Source organism: Garra rufa, chromosome 1, assembly GCF_049309525.1.
Source record: "Garra rufa chromosome 1, GarRuf1.0, whole genome shotgun sequence".
Lineage (NCBI taxonomy): Eukaryota > Metazoa > Chordata > Actinopteri > Cypriniformes > Cyprinidae > Garra > Garra rufa.
In genome coordinates, this window is record NC_133361.1 from 72,144,292 (window position 1) to 72,158,795 (window position 14,504).

The 14,504-nt window shown below is 40.2% G+C and overlaps 1 non-coding gene across 1 annotated transcript; it reads right to left on the reverse strand.

The window, feature by feature from the left end:
• Positions 1–14,320: 14,320 nt before the first annotated feature.
• LOC141347328 (U2 spliceosomal RNA) lies at positions 14,321–14,504 on the reverse strand. The gene has a single exon (XR_012357329.1). It is a non-coding gene; the product is annotated as a U2 spliceosomal RNA (small nuclear RNA).

Here is a 14,504-nt window from a genome sequence, read left to right on the forward strand (position 1 = left end):
TTTTGCATCACAAATGCTGAAATCATGTTCAATTGCAACACAACACTCAAGTTGAAATAAAATAAACAGCTTACTAAACTTTGTGTCTAGTTTAACTCCAAAGTTTGTCTTGTTTTAACTCAAATCATCCCCGCCGATCTGTCCGTGCTCGCTCATCTCCTTCAGTTCTCCCTTTTTTTTTCCCGTTCCTCACGCTGCTCAGGTTGCCTTCCCCTGATTGGCCGGCACGTTCCTCATGCTTTTCTTAAAGGCAACACTCCCTATTTCACGTGCATTGTTACAATCAGAGGAAAATGAACAAATAACAGTAAAATAAAGTACACATAATATTACCCCCATGATAACAAGGGGGGGGGGGGGGAAATATACATAAAATTGAGCAACAAAGGTTCAATATTAACATTTTAATATATGAATAACAAAGAACTTAATTCTAGTAAACTTTTGTAAATTTAGTAACCCCCTTTTAAATTACTATTTATTATCTATAGTTGTTTTTTTCTCTTAGGGGTTACACAAGGTCAACACAGCTGTATACCAGGATGTTTTAGAGCACTTCATGCTTCCTACTGCTTACCAACTTTATGGAGATGCAGATTTCATTTTCCAATAGGACTTGGCACCTGTACACAGTGCCAAAGCTACCAGTACCTGGTTTAAGTACCATGGTATTCCTGTTCTTAATTGGCCAGCAAACTCGCCTGACCTTAACCCCATAGAAAATCTATGGGGTATTGTGAAGAGGAAGATGCGATATGCCAGACCCAACAATGCAGAAGAGCTGAAAGCCACTATCAGAGCAACCTGGGCTCTCATAACACTTGAGCAGTGCAACAAAATGATCGACTCCATGCCACGCCGCATTGCTGCAGTAATTCAGGCAAACGGAGCCCCAACTAAGTACTGAGTGCTGTACATGCTCATACTTTTCATGTTCATACTTTTCAGTTGGCCAAGATTTCTAAAAATTCTTTCTTTGTATTGGTCTTAAGTAATATTCTAATTTTCTGAGATACTGAATTTGGGGTTTTCATTAGTTGTCAGTTATAATCATCAAAATTAAAAGAAATAAACACTTGAAATATATACGTCTGTGTGGAATGAATGTATACATTATACAGGTTTCACTCTTTGAATGGAATTAATGAAATAAATAAACTTTTTGAAGATATTCTAATTATATGACCAGCACCTGTATATAAAAAAACATTAGCTTTTGACATTATCTTTACATCAGTGCCCAGTGAGGACTAAGGCCGCCAATTGTTTAAATCAGATTTATCTCTCACCTTGAATAAGAAGATAATAAGACCCTCTCTCTCTCAACATTTTCAGCATTGTCTTGCTCCCAAAATTTTTCAGAAAATTCTTTGGGCAGGCCATCTACACCAGGACTTTTATTACTTTTCATACTTATTAATGCTTTTGTAAGATCAAAAACCAACACAGCATCCACCTTAGCATGGTCAGAGAGAAATGTTGCATGTATCCCCGAATTCAGTACTGTTATTTAAGGAGAAGTAAACAAAAAAATTATTCTGGAAAAGCTCATTAAACCAACTGTACCCAGGGCTATTGATTGTTTAATTCTAAAAGTATCTACTAAACCAAATTCTTCTACTAAATTTATTAATTTAGGCAGGGTAATCTATGAGAGTGTCCTGCTTGTTCAACTCTCGATGTGAATCATGCTCCCGTGGAATGATTTCGTCAGGTTCTACATCACTTTTCCCTCCTAATTCTCTTCACTTCACTCAAGTACACTGAGTCCCGGTTTCACAAACAAGGCTTAAGCCTAGTCCTAGACTAAAATGTAAATCTGAGCTGTCAACTAAAAGAAACTTGCACTAACTGATCTTAAAATATACCAGTGCCTTTGTTTTGTCTTTAGGTGCACACCAATAATGTTTTTTCTAAAGCACGTTTATAAAAGCGACTTAAATGTCTTAATTGAACTATAGCCTTATCCTGGCTTAGTCTAAGCCCTGTCTGTGAAACCAGCCATAAAATCAGTATAGAAGCTGTGTTCGGAATGGCAAACTACCATACTGGCTGTCCACCATATTGTATTGGTCAACTTGACATCGTTCACCATAGTGATCACTGAATATTCGAAATGCCACAATACTGCACAGCTGTTGGTCTGCAAATCTATAGTATGGTGAATGACGTCAAGTTGACCGTTCCATGTGCTTGGAGCGGTCGAATAGGGCATCTGTACATATTTATATATATGGCGATAAACAAAACTGCAAAAGACATGTTTTTTAGGATTTTTTTCAGAAAAAAAAAATATATATATATAAAATTATTTTATATATGGTAAGAAAAAGACGAGTTACCTTTCATCTTATTTTGATATTCCTTTAGTACATTGCAAGTTAAAGTTTATTAATTTTGCACATAAGTACAAAATTTTACATTAATTAGTTTTGGCTTGTTAGCTTATATTTTCATTCTTCTTTTGTTCTCAGTTCTGTTCTACCAGGCCTAACTAAGTACAAAAAAATGACACTTGTTAATAAAAATTATTTTAGGTAGGCCTATACAATTAAGTAATAATATATAATAAAATTTAGCTTCAAATGGATAAAGAGCAGGCTACTGGCATATGTAATTTGTAAATTATTGTAATTATTGTATTGTAATTTGTGAAATTATGAATGAAAACAGCTCAAGGGCTATTTCTTCTTTTGCAATACACCTAAACTTATGTGACAATTTATTTTTTTAGGGTTTACATCATCACGCATACCATTGTATCAGTAAAAAGCCAGTTGGATGGAAACAGGCTGCAACAGACAGCAAATTTTTGTTAATTTTTTTCATTAATAATACAGGATTATTAGGTATACTTAGCTGTAGGTTTAGGGAGGTTTTTGTCCCAAGTGGCATTCATGTTTATAAAATGTATATATATATATATATATATATATATATATATATATATATATATATATATATGGTCATTTACACTCCATATGTTATTGCATACTGAAGTATAAATATTTTCCAATTAGTGTTACTGCCAAAAATATAATTGTTCAGTTAAATACAGCTCAGTGTTGATTCAGTTTTCTCCAATATGTAAAGTTCATTAATTATGAAATTAGTTAAATTAGGCATTACAGCATTGTTTGCTAGTATGTAGCCTTATTAACAAGCCTTTGTAAAAAGAACATTTGTTTGTAAAGGTAAAAACCTTGACAGCTGTGCTGAATTAATGTTAAGTGTTTGTCATGTGACATGCATACTACTCTGAAACATTTATTTCTTTTTGTATACTGTTTCACACACTATTCTATTCTTAAAAATAGTAGGCAGTATGAACTGTGTACTGAGCAGTAAGCAAGTATGCCATTTCGAACACAGCCAAAGCCTTTAATAGAGCCTAATTGGATCATTGAGAGCAGGTGGGAAAGCTCACCTTTCTCATTAGTTCTTAAACAAACTTGGAATCTTGAGGCTCCTTTCTTATCTCCATCTTCATCTTTAATTTGAAAAGCTTTTGTAACTGAGCAATGCAATGAAATCCACGTGAAAATAATCCTCTCTGTAAACATCACCCTAGTCACAATTCTGAGATCTTTTTTAGCCAAAGGAATTAGATCAATCTTTTGAAAACAAACTCTTTCTTTCTTTGAAATCTTTCCAGACCTTGTTCATATAACACAAGGGTAGTAAATACCACTTTTAGTTTTAGTACTCTGTAAGGCAAAGATGAAGTCAAGCTGGGAAGGATTGAACCCCAATTCACTTTGCAGTATTCTTCTTAAGGCAATGATATGGCACTGCTAGCCTTCTTATGGCCCGTACAAAATGGATGCAAGCTTGAAATGGCCCATATGTAAAACAGAAAAATGGCCCAAATGTGTCAAATCAGAAAAGATGTGGTGTTGACAGCAATGTGTAATCTGAATGTGACAATTATTATGTAAAGTACTTTTATAATCTGTTTTAGGTTATGTGTATGTATAGTCAGCTATTTATAGTAAATACATATTTAGACTACCACTTTTTAGTAAGTTAGTTGTGTTGTATTTGTTTATTTATATAGCACAGTGGTCCTGCAAGACACAACATTTCGTTCCACTGTATGTCCACACATGTAGAGGAATGACAATAAAGCTTGACTTGACATGATGCAACAAATGTGGCCTAGTTATTTAAAACACATCTGGGCCAGTTTTGGCAAAAAAATATGGCACAGTAAGCACTGGCTAATGTGGCTGTGAGCCTAAAGTGGCCCGTATATAAAATGACAAATATTGCCCCAATAATTAATAACAATTTGGGCCACTTTTGGGAAATATATAGCACAATCAGCACTGGCTAATTAGTGTGTAAGCCTAAATAGTCCCACATTTGGCATGCTTAATATACCCCATATTTTATTAAAAAAAATGAGGGGCACTTCTGGTTTGAATAATACTGACTAACTGAAAATGAAGTTTTAAATTGTAAATATGGCCCAATAGAATTTGGCTACTTTTAGTAGGATCATAGGATGCAACACAGTTAACTGATGCAGTGATATGGATATGAGTCTTAGAAGGGCTACATGCCAAGTAATTTATTAAAAAAATATTTTAATGGCAGTTTTTTATGTGTACTATGCAGCATAAAAACAGAATTGCACTTAAATGATAGCTGTAACTGTCACCGTTTTTGTTCATTTGGATTTTTCCTTTTGCCTTGTTTCCCTTGTTGTGGTGATTGTATTATTATGTTCAGGTGTGCCTAGCCAATTATCCTTGTTAGGTCTGAGTACTTATGTTCACTTTGAGTTTGTCTGGTCTTACGGATACATGTCTTGAATGTTGCTGTGCTATGTTAGAAAGACCAGGGTTAGAACAAAAATGAACTGTGGACCACATTATGGCCAGTTTTGGTTTATTTGGTTGGCTTACATGCAGCAATGCTAAGGCTTGCTTGAGGCCCAAATTAGGCAAACAGGAGTGGTCCACCCAAATGCCATCATTCTACATAGTATATGGGCTGGAGCAAGGTGTTGGATCTGAGCCAGAAGTAAAATCAATGTTTCCCAGATTGGACCAGTTATGATTTATTTTATTTATTTTCATGGCTGACATTTGGCCTTCCTATGAGTTGCTTGTGGCCCAGTTCGGGCAAACAAGAGTGGACCACCCTAATGCCATCATTCTGAAAAAGAAAAGTTGTGATTTATTGTCAAGTATGGTGACCCATACTTGAAATTGATGCTCTGCATTTAACCCATCCAAGTGCGTGCACAAACCCACAGCAGTGAGTAGTGAATAAACACACACTGTGACACACCCAGAGCAGTGGGCAGCCATAGTTCCAGTGCCTGGGGAGCAATTGGGGGTTCGGTGCCTTGATCAAGGGCACCTCAGTCATGGTATTGAATGTGGAGAGAACGCTGTTCATTCACAATCCCCATCTTCAATTCCTACAAGCCAGACTCTCTAATCATTAGGCTGCGACACAGTATGTGGGCTGGAACAAGGTGTTGGATCTGGGCCAGAATTAAAATCAATGCTTTGTTTTCCTTTATTCATGGCTGACATTTGGGACTTCTTTAAAGATGTCCATCAATGCAAGCAAGTGTCATTTGGTCAGTAATTATCTTTTGATTGTGCGGAAAGGTGCTCCACACATTCTGTTTATCATTATTTACAGGCCTCCAAAATACTCTCCAGCCTTTGTTGAAGAGTTTACATAACTGTTATCAATTAATTCCTCAGAGTTTGTTTTGCTATTGTAGGGGATTTTAATATTCACATAGATAATGCAGAAATTAATACTAAACTATAACTGTTTTAAACACTTTTGACCTGATTCAGCATGTGCATGGACCCGCAAACAATCATGGGCACACTCTTGATTTACCCATTAATAAGGGTCTAAACATTTTCATCCATTGTTATTAAGGATGTAGCACTATCTGATCACTTCTGTATTTTCTTTGATATATTGATCTCTGCTACCACAGAATCTAGATCTGTCTCTGTTAGAAAGAGATGCATTAATAAAAACACTAGTGTGCTATTTATGAAAGCTATATCTTTAACACCGACTATTTCTGCAGACTCTGACCTTCTCCTAGATTCCTTTTAACTCAAAAGTTAATGTTATTGATGACATTGCATTACACCTTCTCCCGACCCCTTTTGTCCTGCTTCCAACTCTGCCCCAGCCCCAACTAAACAATGATCTGAACACCACATTGGTTGTTGAGTGTAAGTACTAACTTTAACTGACTTTGGGGGAAAAAATATAATTCAAATGTGAGGCCCCCTGCCCCCCTTTTTCTTGCCCAATCCCTGAGGTTTGGGCAAGATGCAGTGCAAAACCTCCTCCCTTTGTTCAGTTGTTTGTTCCACTGGTGGGGCGGCCATTTTGTTACCTTTCAGTTTGTTGGCAAAACTATTGGGGCAATCTCTGTAAAGATGATTTCTGTCACTACAAAGATTACACTAGTAAGATTACATCTGCCAATGGTACATTATTCAAAGACATGACCAATTCCTCTGCACTTCCCAGATAGTAGCTCCTGGCATGCGTCGGCTAAATGTCCCATTGCAGCCACCACTGAACCAGGTAAAGCCCTTCCCCCTTTGATGCATTTTTTTTTAAAAACAGTCAACTAACCTAAAATCTCTGACTAAACTTTGTAGTACATCTGATGTCTTATCAACCTATCAACTTATCGAACCCCTGAAGTAAAACACTGCCCTCTATAGCTCTGCCAGGAATCTTCGAGGGGAACTAAAAACAGAACAGACAAGTAAAATCACAGATTTAAAAATTAAAACCTTGCCTTCAAACGTCATCTGTCTTAGTCCCCAAAACCCCAGTTTTTGCCTAACTCCTCCTAATATGTCAGTCCAGTTATCCCGTCCGCCTGCCTCTTTATCAAATTTGACAACTAAATTCTTAAAATTTGTCTCTTTAAAATTCATGTCCAGTCTTCCTGTGTCAACTCCGTCCCACGACCCTAAGAGCCGTACCAGTCAGTCAAGTCCATTGCTCTTCGAATAGATAATGTTCATAGCTAAAAGAGTTACATCGTCCATGTATAAAACACAGGTCGCCATCACAGGAACGTGTACTCCTCTGATCCATTTATCCCTTCTCAAGATCTGTGCCAGTGGCTCGATGCAAGCCACATACAGAAGAGGAGATAAAGGACATCCCTGGCGGACACCGCTGTGGATGTTTACAGCTCTGGAAAGATGCCCATTTACAAGGATTTTGTTGACTAGGCCTTTGTACAGCAGTCCCACCCAGGCTATAAACCTCTCTGGAAAGCCCATGTTTTGCAGTACCTGAAGCAGGTACTGGTGCGAGACTCGATCAAATGCTTTTTCAAAATCTAGATTTAGAACTACTAGTCGAATATTTCTGTCTCTCGCATTACAGATGGCGTCTCTAATCAGCACTAGGCTGTCTGTTATTTTACTCCCGGGCACAGCACAAGCTTGATCCGGGTGGATCACGTCCTCTAAAACAATTGACATGCGTTTCGCTAAAACTTTGCTAAAAAGCTTACAGTCAAAATTTTAAAGTGTTATAGGTCTCCAGATCTTTAAGTCAGTCCGTTACCTTTTTTGTGAAGTAAAGAAACTATCCCTATTCTAAAACTGTCTGGAAGTCTGTCGAGGGTCTCAAACTCTTTAAAAATTGTCTATAAGTCGTGTGCTAAAATGTCCCAAAAAGTTAAATAAAACTTTAGGGGAAGTCCATCAGCTCCCGGGTACTTCCCCCTCTTAAAACCTTTAAGAGCTTTTTGAATTTCTAAAACGGTCCAATCCTGGGATAAAAGCACATTTTGGCTGTCAACCCTCTTGTCTATAAAATTTAAAACTTCCCTTACAGTATCATTGTGCACTAATTTAAAACTAAATACCTACAGTCACACCAGTGGGGAGTGAAAGGGTGCACGACAACATTATGTGGTCGGAAGAGAAGAGGGGGGTCAATGTAGCATCAGTTGGCGGGCAATCTCATGTAAAAATGTAGTCGAAACGAGAGGCTCTGGTGCCATCACCACTGAACCAGGTGAAGCCCTCCTCTCTCTGATGCATTGCTTAAAAACAGTCCACTAACCTAAAATCTCGGAGGAAACTTTGTAATAAAATTGATGACTTATCAACTTTAAAATCCTCCCCTACCCTCTTCCTGTCCTTTTTTGATAAAACTCAATTAAAATACAGCTCCTCCCATTTCCTGTAACTCAATAAAAAAGGCAAAACACATTTTTGTAATAAAAACACATCTGACTTTAAAATGTTTAAATGGGATAAAACGCTCTGTGCTCGTGTATGGCTCTTCACACTTCTCACATTGATTGTGGAGATGGTGAGAGCCATGAGCAGTGTGGTTAAAAAAGAGGTATAAGACATTTAAAAGAAACAACACAAAAGACAACAGAAATCTGATTAAAATCATGTTATATCTTGTTTGACTTTCCCTTTCTTTTTCCCAGAAGAACTGGGATCAGAAGAGAAAGTGCTCAACACCTCAGGTGCTACAGAGAGACCCTCTTATAGCTCCTTTGGTGACGATGTTCTTGAAGTGCAAGAATGAATCCTCATTATGGGACTCTAGGGGCCACATGCGTTCTTGATCTTCTGAATCAAAACTATCAAGTTGATGTGCTGCCCTAGATTTTTCTCCTCTGTTTCAATCAGAGGAGATCCCGCAGGTCATTTTTGCACTTGAGCATTGGGGAGTGAACAATCAGTTTCACTCCCACTCTCTACCCCACTAACCTCTGAGACGTTTTTTAGGGAGGAAGCCGTTTCCTCCGTCGGTTCACCTGACTCCACCCCTGTGGCCGACCCACTTCCTCCTTCCTGTCCAATCCCTGAGGCTGGCGGGAAATTTGAATCTCCCGCCAAAACCTCAGGACCCGCCTCCTCGTTGGCTTGATGTTCTGGTGGGCCGACCATTTTGCTGCTTTTCAGTTTGTTGGCAAAACTTTTTGGACAATCTCTGTAGAGATGGGTTAGTTCCCCACAGAGGTTGCACTTTCTGCCATTCTTCAAACGTGTGACCAATTTCTCTACACTTCCTGCACACTACTTCCTGACATGCCTCAGCGAGATGTCCAAGTTTGCCACACTTGCGACAAAGCTTGGGCATCCCTTGATAGTGTATGTAACCTCTGTTCTAACCTAACACAATCATAGAAGGTGTATGATTCGTCCGAATATCATTGCCCTGTACCCCTGCAGCATTGATGTTACTTTTAGCTCGCATGCATGGAGGGGTACCGTAACGCGCTTCCCCACCATCAGATTTCTGGTGGCCCAGATGGCATCCTTGATGATGTTAAGGGTGAGCCAGAGCGAGGTAAATTCCTGTGCTGTCAAATCCTTCAAGCCCCGGACCACTCCAAGGATGGTGGGCTGGTACCCTATCTGGGCCCCACCTGCTGGTAGGCACGGGAAATACAGGGGGCCGGTCTTGGCCCACAGGTCCCGCGCAGCGCCACGCTACACTCCCAGAGCAGATGTCGCACGGCCTCGGGGAAGTTGCATCCGGATCGCGGGCATGTCGGATTTTTGGCCATGCCTCTGGAGTGCATAACCGCCCTGACCGGGAGGATCTCATGAGCCACCATCCACGACAAATCTTTGTGCCTGTTCTGGAGAGCGGGATGAGAGGTGTTCCTCCAAACTTGTTTTGCCTCACGTAATGTGAGGCCTGGAACTGGACTCACCGGTTCCCGGTCCTGCACAAGAGAGACAAGATGCTTGTGGTTAGTTAAAATGGTGACATCTTGATGCTCTAAAAGGTATCTTTTTAATTTTTTTTTTTTTTTTGATAAAACTGTATTATTTGGGCAAGTTAAAAGACACTGGGCTTCTTAAATCAACAGGTAAAATCTTTAGTGCCCTTAGGTAAGACCCCATCCAAAACCGTGTCATGGCAGCTGTTTTGTTTTCTTTGGATGGGGTCATGGCATATCTAAAATGTAGGGCGGTGAAATAGCTGCCTAAAAACAGGTGAGGGTCTGGGAGGCCTTTTCCACCATTTTCCGGTCTTTTCTTCACAATTTTTCTCTTCAAGCGCTCCCACTTGGACCCCCACAGAAAGTAAAACACCGCCCTCTCCAGGCAGGGGGGAGGGGGGGACTACAAACAGAACAGACAAGTAAAATCAGGGGTAAAATTTTTAAAAGATTTAAAAATTAAAACCTTGCCTTCAAAAGTCATCTGTCTTAGTCCCCAAAAATCCAGTTTTTGTCTAACTTTCCCTAACAGTCAGTCCAGTTATCCCGTCAGCCTCCCTCTTTATCGAATTTGACACCTAAAATCTTAAAATTTGTCTCTTTAAAATCCACGTCAGTCTCCCTGTGTCAATTCCGTCCCACGGCCCGAAGAGCTGGGCCTCAGACTTGTTCCTGTTCAGTTTCGCAGCCGACCGTACCAGTCAGTCAAGTCCATTGCTCTTAGTATAGATAAAACGTCTGTAGCTAAAAGAGTTACATCGTCCATGTATGAAACACAGGTCGCCGTCACAGGAACATCTAGTCCTCTGATCCATTTATCCCTTCTCAAGATCTGTGCCAGTGGCTCGATGCAAGCCACATACATTTGATCCGGGTGAATCACGTCCTCTAAAACAGTCAACATACGTGTTGCTAAAATCTTGCTAAAAAGTTTACAGTCAAGATTTAAATGCGTAATGGGTCTCCAGTTCTTCAAGTCAGTCTTGTCACCTTTTTTATGTAATAAAGAAACTATCCCTACTCTAAAGCTGTCAGGAAGTCTGTCAAGAGTCTCAAGTTCATTAAAAACTGGCAATAGTTCATGTGCTAAAATGTCCCTGAAAGTCAAATAAAACTCAAGGGGAAGTCCATCCATGCCGGGGGAGTTCCCTTTTTTAAAACCTCTTAAAGCTTTTTGTATATCTAAAAGTGTAAAATTCTGGGATAAAAGCACATTTGGGTTCTTAACCTTTTTGTCTAAAAGGTTAAAACTTCCATTAAAACTTTGTCTACCTCTTTTGAACTAAATAAAATATTATAAAATGTTTCAGTTTCACGCAAGATCTCATCTGTATTTTTTTACTTCCCTCCCACTAAAAGACTTTAAAGTAGTGATTGACCCTCCCTGTGTTATATTTTTTTAAGTATCTAGTGCATTCCTCCCCTTCTTCTATTTCTTTCCTTACATCTTAAAATTACCCCTTTACTTTGAGCTTCAGACAAAACGGACATTTCCCTCTTGACTTCTTTAATTTCTTCCGTAAAATCTAAACCGCTATTTAAAAGGTTTAAAATATCTCTGCAGTCTTTTCTGCAGCCCCATCATGCGTCTTCTTTCCTTATTCTTTTTTTGTTTGCCTATTCTTTTTTTTTTTAAGTTGTCCTGTCCTTATCCACCAATGTGCTTGTGAATCATAAAAGTCCTGGAGGGTCTGCCATTGGCTGATACCTATACTCTCTATTTACTTCCTCTTCCTCTAATAGGGAGCAATTCAGCTTCCACAGCCCTCCACCTATAGTCACACCCATGGGTAGTGAAATGGTGCAAGACAGCATCAAGTGATCAGAAAAGAAGAGGGGGGTCAATGTTGCATCGGTTGGCGGGCAGTCCCTTGTAAAAACATAGTCAATTCGAGAGGCTCTGGCACTATCACCACTGAAGCAGGTGAAGCCCTCCTCTCTTTGATGCAGTTGTTTAAAACAGTCAACTAACTTAATATGCTTGACTAAGTTTTGCATTAAAACCGATGTTTATCAACTCTAAAATCATCTGTTGTCCTCTTCCTATCTTTCTGAGATAAAACACATTTTAAATCCCCTGCAACCACTAGGGGCACCCTACCTAACATGTGGGGCTGCAGATCCTCTAAAAGCTCATATCTATCATTTTTATCTGTAAAACCATACACATTTAAAACATTAAAATCTTTACCTAAACAGTCAGATTGGCTAAAATTACCTGCCCATCCCTCACCACAGTGTTACCCTTCACCAAGATATTTGAATTATTAATTAAAATGGCGACTCCATAATTTCTGTTGAAATTGGAGCCGCTCCATATTGAGGGCCCCTTGGTCCAAATCTCCTCCCACCTCCTGTAATTATTTAAAAAGGGCAGAGCGCACTCTTGCAGTAAAAAGATATCTGACTTAAAATATTTTAAATATGATAAAACACTCTGTGCTCTCAAGGGGGACCTCACACTTCTCACATTAATTGTAGAGATAGTGAGGGCCATGAGCAAGTATGGTTAAAACACAAGCATTAAAAGAGGAACAAAAAAAAAAGACTGCAGAGGGTTATATTAAAATCACGTTACCTCATGTTGCATTTTCCTCTCCTTTTCCCCAGAAAAGCTGGGATCGGGAGGGAAAATGCTTGTCACCTCCGGGTCCACAGAGAGAAACTCTTGTGGTTCCTTCGGCAACGATGTTCTCAGCTTGATGTGCAGAAAAGAGACTTCATTTGGAGATTCTGCGGGCCATATGCGGTCTAGATCTTTCGAAGAGGAACTATCTAGCCGATGCGATACCCTCAGCCTTTTCTCCTCTATGGGAACTAGAGGAAATCTTGCAGACCTTTTCTGCACTTGAGCATTAGGGAGTGAACAATCCGTTTTACTCCCACTATCCACACCAATCTCTGATACAGTTTTTAGGGAGGAAGCCGTTTCCTCCCCATTATCCTCCATTTTATCTCCACTTCCATTTTGTTGGGGAGTGGCTTCCTCCCCCTGTTCACAAACCGAACTTGACTCTGCCCCTGTGGCCGCCCCACTTCCTCCTCCTTGTCCAATGCCTGAGGATGGTGGGATATGGGAAATTCCCACCAAAACCTCAGGTTTCGCCTACTTCTTTTCTACCTCTGATTGTTCCTTTAGTGGGGCGGCCATCTTGTTACTCTTTAGTTTGTTGGCAAAGCTTTTTGGGCAATCTCTGTAGAGATGATCTGTTTCACCACAGAGATTACACCGCCTGCCATTGGTGCACTCCTCAAAACTGTGACTGATTTCTCTACACTTCCCACACACAATTTCTTGGCATGCTTCCCCAAGATGCCCCATTTTCCCGCACTTTCTACACAGTTTGGGCATTCCTTGATAGTGATTGTAACCACGGTTCTCTCCCAACACAATCATTGAAGGTATCTGACTTAGACCCTGGAATCCACTTGGATCTTCCCGTTGTTTAATGGGTACTCTCCAAGCCCAATTCCAGATGCCGTCTTCATCTAACACCTTGACTGGTTGACTGTGAACCGTGCAAAATCTACCCAACCATACAGCGATGTCGTCTCCACTGACTGTTTCATTAAACATTCTAACAATCACAGTTTTAAGTGAATTGTCAGAAAGCTTCTCAACAGAAAACATGGAAAACCTGGTCTTACACGCATCAAACTTTTGCCAGAAATCTTGCAACAAGGAAGCAGATCTAAAACTTACATCAAAGCCTTTGTTCAGGGGAGTCATTAAGCAATTCAGTTCTGTCAGTTTAAAATTAAGTTTTTTTTGCATTAGCTTCCTGGAGAAGTCAAGACGTGACATCCCCAGGAGCTTACCATCCACCTCTTTAAAAAGGAAACGCACGCTGGCACGGGCAGCCGACATGGTGGAGGCACCAACAGCACTTAAAACACAAAACTATAAAACAATAAATAAATAACCTACCTTAAAACCAATGGAATCCTCGAATACCGAATAATCCAGATAAAAAAGGCGCTGCCAATATACCTCTTAGTAGATACGATGAATTATAGTTTGTCTATCTAGACATTGCGCAGACCAGGTAAGGCGAAGTACAGTTTGCCTATCTGAAGGCTGCCGTAATATTCTCAGCAAGACTGAGAGAGCGCGCTGAAGTAAACTTAAAGTAAATGGACAAGATGAAGTATAGTTTATCTGTCTAAATATTTGTTGAAGTAGATACGACGAAGTATAGTTTGTCTATCTAGACATTGCGCAGACCAGGTAAACCTTCAAGAGGCGATCGCAACTCAACCACGTGACTAGACACTTGATCTTAGCCAAAAGGCCGAGAAGCGATGACGTTGTGAGGCGGCAGGGAGGAAGCCGGAAACAGCGACGGCCACCTCAGCCGGAGAGCCCTGAAATGTCGGGGGACGGCAGTACTCACCCCCACCTGCAACGTCACCGAGCCTCGCCCCGATCTGCCGGGCGGTGGCGCTGCAGCGATGGAGAGTACGGCATCGCTCGTAACTCCCAAACGGTTTGTCGCAGAGCCACTTGCCTCATGTCATCGGAATCCTTGGCTCGAGCCGGACGAAAGGTAGGCCTCGGATTGACACAATTTTTGACTATTTTGGATTTTGTCGAAAACCTACTTTTGCAAACCAGCGCTAGGCAGGTCGATGCATGGAGTGGACGGAGCAAGCCCCGGCTCCAGCTCCCTGATCCAAAAATCAATTTAATATGCAGTCCCCGGGTAGGGGGCGTATCAGATATTAAACTGATGAGAACAGATTTTTAATTTATTTTTTTATTTTTTTATTTTAACAATACTTT